Raw genomic sequence first — 5,403 nt, forward strand, 5'->3', positions numbered from 1 at the left:
CAGCTGTCAGAGGGGAAGGGGACTGGGCAGCTTACGTGAATAAGGTGAAGGAATTAAGGGAAGACTAAGAAACCTCAGACATAGACAACAGTGTAGTGATTGATTACCAGAGGAAAAGGGGTGGGAGGAGGTAGGAGAGAGTAAAGGGGGATAAATGGTGATGGAAGGGGACTTGACTCGGGGTGGTGAACACACAATACAATAGACAGATGATGTATTATAGAGTTATACACCTGAAACCTATATAACTTTATTAACCAATGTCACCCTAATAAATTTAAGAAAAATTAAACAAAGAAAAGGAAAACCTCACATTCACATTTAAAAATATATATGTTGGAGCAGTGCTGAAATAACCACACTTCTGTGAATTGAAAATTTGCTTCCAGTTCTGATATGTTCCCGTGTAGATTGTGTCAACAGCTGCCTACAGAATGTGATTTTAGGGATACGCAGCTGTACAGCGTAACAGAGAAATACCTCCCTTTTCTGCCTCTGCTGGGCAGCCTCTGTGCCTGAAACCCAACCATTAGCTGTTCCTTCCTTGGGACTGTAAGAACTATCTCTCAAAAGGAAAACTGCATCATTTACCATGGAACATGAATTAGTTTTGCCAGTGACCAGCTTTAGTACTTGGAAAACAACGAGAGTGTCTCGAGGGGCAGTGGAAAGGGGACAGTTCTAGACCGTGAGAGGGGTGGGAACAGGCATCAGTGGATGCTTACATCAGGGACTCTGGGCATGACAAAGGCAACTGAGGACAGAGTGAGGCGACAGTACCAGGTGCGCAAGAGACAGAGCAAGGAGGTGAGAAGGCAACATTTTATCCCTTTTATAATGTTGCTGATATGTAGTGACGAGCACCTTCTGAGTACCTTGTATACGTGTACAGGAGCCATGCTGGGCACTCTCAATTCAAAAATATAACTAAGACCCAGTCCCCATTTTTAAAACTCCCAGTCTGATCGAAATATCAGATGCACCAACAATCTTTGTACTTGGGTGGCTACTGGGAGAGCACAAAGGAAATAGAGACTGACTGCCGGGAGCCTGAAACCCGAGGGCTGTGCTGCATGGATATTTGCAGGAGGGATGAGTCTGGTGAACAGGGAAGAGAGGCCATTCCTACTCAAGGGAAAGATTTACAGAGGTAAGGGGATGTGAGAGCACAGGCTCCAGGGAACCGCTAATACATATGGCTGGAGTGCAGGGTCCATCCTACACCAGAAAAGTGACAGTTCTAAAGTCTGACCGTGTCAACCACCTATTTGAATTCATTCTATGCCTTTCTGGCACCGACTCCTGCATGGCACATAATATCTTTTGCACTTAGCCTCAGTCTACCTCCCCTACCATGCTTTTCACATTATTTTCCTTAAATGACATTTCGAATTACACTTTCCTCGCCTATAAAAACAGAGAACTTTTGGTCACTTTGGCAGCACATATACTAAAATTGTAACGATACGAAGAAGATTAGCATAGCTCCTGTGCAAGATGGACACACAAATTCTGGAAGCATTCTGTATTTTTATGAAGAAGTACAGATTGGTAGTCAAGATAGTCACAGGGAGGTAAAATACAGCACAGGGAATATAAACAACAATATTGCTATACACTGCATGGTCCGGGTGAGTACTGGAAATATCGGGGGTCAGGGGATACTTTGTAAAGTATTGTCTAACCACTATGCTGTACACCTAAAAGCAATACAAAATAATATTGAAAGTAAACTAATTGAAAATAAAAATGAAATTAGGAAACTATGTCTGGTCACCTAAACACAACTCCCTGAGTTTTCTACAGACACAGCCTGATGAAGGTCACCAAAGCTTGCTCTCTGGTCAATGAGTATTTCATTTCCTAAACAGAGCATGTTTCTTCATTCCCGCAGTGGAATTACAGATTCCAGAAACACACAGGTTCTCGTGAACGTGGATGGCCTCTCCGTGAAGGCCCAGGTGTAGGAGTCTGTGGGAACACCAGCTAATCATCTATCATGTATTTCAGCACCTACTGTGAGCAAGACACTGTATGACCACGATGTCACTGAAAATAACTTAGTCTTGCTTGCATAGTACATCTATGATACATAATTTTGTTTATATTGATCTTAAATTTTATAACTCTAGCCTAAGTGTTTCAAAACCACCTATTTAAAGGCCACATATGTATGGTTTTATTGTACTTTGCTGATTTTTTTTCTGTTTGGATAAAGCACAAATACAGTACAAGAATCATATCTTACCAAAGCAAACCAATATATCATAGTAAAAATGTTAAGAACCATTAACCATAAACAAGAAATTGTCAAGTTGTAAGAAACAAATAGATGTGTTGTCTGAAAGTAAACAGCACTTGCTGAGCAGCTCAATTAAATGTGATTTAGTAAATAATCACTGGCACGTACACAAGGCACCACAGGTCCGCTGCACTTTCCATGAAACAATCCTTCTGCCTTTGCAGCCTGTGGCGTGGCACGACTCTGTATTGTCCTGAAGGATCAGAAAATAGAGAACTTCCCACCCCTCTCCCTACACCCAACCTGCAGAAGCAACCATCCTGTAGTCTGACTCTGCTAAGTGGAAAGTCCGTACAAAACCCATCAGCTCTGAATTAATGAACCCAGAATGGGCAGTAAGGACCTATAGTAGTGATGAGCATGGGCAGATGGAACGACACACGTTAGTCTGTACTTCGCTCCAGAAACTGGCAGTGAATGTCACGAACCTTTCCCTCTGCCACTTTTCTCCTTGCACACCCAAACTTGACGCTATCAGTCTAGAATTTCTGATGCTCCTGAGAAAATTTCTAGGAGATTTTGCATATGGCTCTCAGACCCTGTGTTCTTTGCAATTCCTCACCCGCCCTGGATCCCTCACTACGGGAAGACGGCTGACTTGGTGCCAGATCTGACTGATCCCAACAATCTGTCCTGCAGTCTGGCTCCTAACCTCTGCAGTGCACTACTACCATACACCGGTGTAACCTTAGCTTATCTATTACGGGAAAACATTCAGATGGAGCTTCTGTTTTCGTGTCTCGACACTGCGGTGAAAAACAGTGTTGTTTTCTTTCTGCTGCTACGTCTTATACCCTTCAATCCCACATGCCTTGTGTTTACATGCTTCATTGGGGAAGATCCTTAGACATAACATTAAACACGTTGTCAAAGCATTACAGTCATCCTCTTATTTATCCTTTTCCCAGGTTCTTAAAGGTGATATTATAAATTTCACGTATCACCCCTGCCTCAAAAGGTGCTTTCCCATTAGAAAAAGACAAACACAGAAATTCCAGTGTTGTTCCAGACAGCTGTATTATGTTGAGATGACTTCAGTCTGGAAGGTGTTCATTCTACTGGACACTCCTGGAAACAAGTATTTTAGCTTGATTTATAGTGCTTAAATAATTATTGTTATTTTACGGATCCCACATACTTCCATTGGAAGAACAACATTTGGAAAGCATCTTCCAATTGTCCAGGCACCCTTCCCTGCCTTGAATTATTTCAATTTAATTAAACCAGGTGGTACTTTGTGTCAACAAATTTCTGATAATGCTTGTAAGTGGACTTGGAGGTGAAAAGGACAGTTTAGCAGGACATGTTACTGACACGATGCCATCTGCCTGGATGTGTCAAGTAATCTACAAGCATAGCCTTTGTACAGTTTTGTGTAGAGCCAATCATGGTTTCTAGACATAATCTGGCTGGTGCCCTTTCTCTCCATAATCGTGTGACTCTTTGGGGCTTTTGGAGGAAGAACCTAAGTTGTTTCACAGTGATTTCCTTTTTCCTCTCTCTCAGCTCCTGGATTCATGTATCAAATGAACAGAAAATTATTGTGCTGGATTTAGAAACCGAGGAGTGTGCTTACATTGCCAGCTCAGTGCACACCCAACTGGCATTTCCACCTCTGCATTTGGAAGGATATGGAGGAAAGGAGGTGACATTTGGGGCACGCAGTTAATCGGTTCAGCAAAACTTACTTATTTAAACAATCAACAAACTATTATTGGCCAACTAATAATCTACCTTATTCCAGAAAAGATTTGAAAAGAGACACCAGAGATCCACACATGCCTGAAAATGAGATTAAAAACATGCAAGTATGTATGAATAGAAAGTCAAGACCAGAGGAAATATCATGTAAAGGTCACAGCTGGAGAGAAGTAGAATCTGTTCTACTTCTATTGTCTTCTACTTCTTCTGTTTACCATTCAGAACAACGTGAGTAAGACCGAGTCCAGTTTGGTTCTGAACCTCTCTGACAAACGTGGCAAGTGAAACAAATGTAGCTGGTAAAGTCTAAATTTAATTTACTGAAAAGAAATATACAAACATTTTAGTGCTTCCCTCCATCCCCCATTATTCTGAGCAGTAAGTCACAGTGGGTCAGACACAGAGAGGGAAAGGGAGGGAGAAAGAGAGGGAAAGAAACATCGATATGTGCTTGCCTCTCATGTGGCCCCCAACCAGGGACCTGGCCTGCAACCCAGGCATGTGCCCTGACTGGGGTTCGAACCAGCGACCCTTTGGTTTGCAGCCTGCTCTCAATCCACTGAACTGTACCAGCCAGGGCCCAATAGAGTTTTTTATCTGGGGAAACAAAAATAATTGCTTGGGGTAAGATGGGGTGAATAGGGAGGGTGGGAGATGGGGTCATGCTGCTTTTGGTCAAAAACTACTAAACACTCAGCAAGGGTGGGCAAGTGTGCTCGTAAATCACCCATCATGAAATGGGCAAACACGTTGAAAGTCTTCAAAAAAATTCATTGAAGCAGAACACAGCCTCTCACAACAATGCCAGCTGGTACATCGACACATATGGGTTCTTGGAACTCTCACCTCTCAGGGGAAGCCTGTACTACAAGGGGCCTGCCCTCCAGAAAATAATTTTATTTTCTGGACGTTCCCTCCCACATACCTGTTAGGAATTGCAGAGGGTCTGGTATTTTACTCTTGTTGGTAGGCTGACAAAGTAGCCTGTCTTGGTTTCATGACTCAGAGCAATAGCAGTAGCCAGAGTGATGAGCATGTGCGCCAGTGTCCTGAGCTGCATTTCCTGCAGGGTCACATAGAGATGAGATGCCCATACAATAAATGGCTGCATTATAGGAGAGGAACCCTGAGCTTAAGGAACCTGAATATTTTATAATGGGCAGTTAGCACCCCTACTCCTCACTCCCAGAGAAAGACACTATCTCTGTCTCCCAAGTGATCAGCTAGACAAACATCCTTGAAAAAATAGTTTGAAACAATGGCAGTTAGTGTCTTCCCTTACGAGGAAGCAGAAATGTGACAGACCCACAGAGAATTGGCTCCCAATGGTACCCCCACTCCTTTATATCTGTTTAAATACTATCCATCCCTGAAAGTCAAAATTTAAGGGCTACCTTCTT

The 5,403-nt window shown here is 42.8% G+C and overlaps 1 non-coding gene across 1 annotated transcript; it reads left to right on the forward strand.

The window, feature by feature from the left end:
• Window positions 1-1,429: 1,429 nt before the first annotated feature.
• LOC119048426 (U6 spliceosomal RNA) lies at window positions 1,430-1,533 on the forward strand. Its single transcript, XR_005082331.1, has one exon. It is a non-coding gene; the product is annotated as a U6 spliceosomal RNA (small nuclear RNA).
• The last annotated feature ends 3,870 nt before the right edge of the window (window positions 1,534-5,403 follow it).

Source organism: Artibeus jamaicensis, unplaced genomic scaffold (assembly GCF_021234435.1).
Source record: "Artibeus jamaicensis isolate MK-2021 breed Jamaican fruit bat unplaced genomic scaffold, CSHL_Jam_final scaffold_537, whole genome shotgun sequence".
In the NCBI taxonomy this organism is placed as follows: domain Eukaryota; kingdom Metazoa; phylum Chordata; class Mammalia; order Chiroptera; family Phyllostomidae; genus Artibeus; species Artibeus jamaicensis.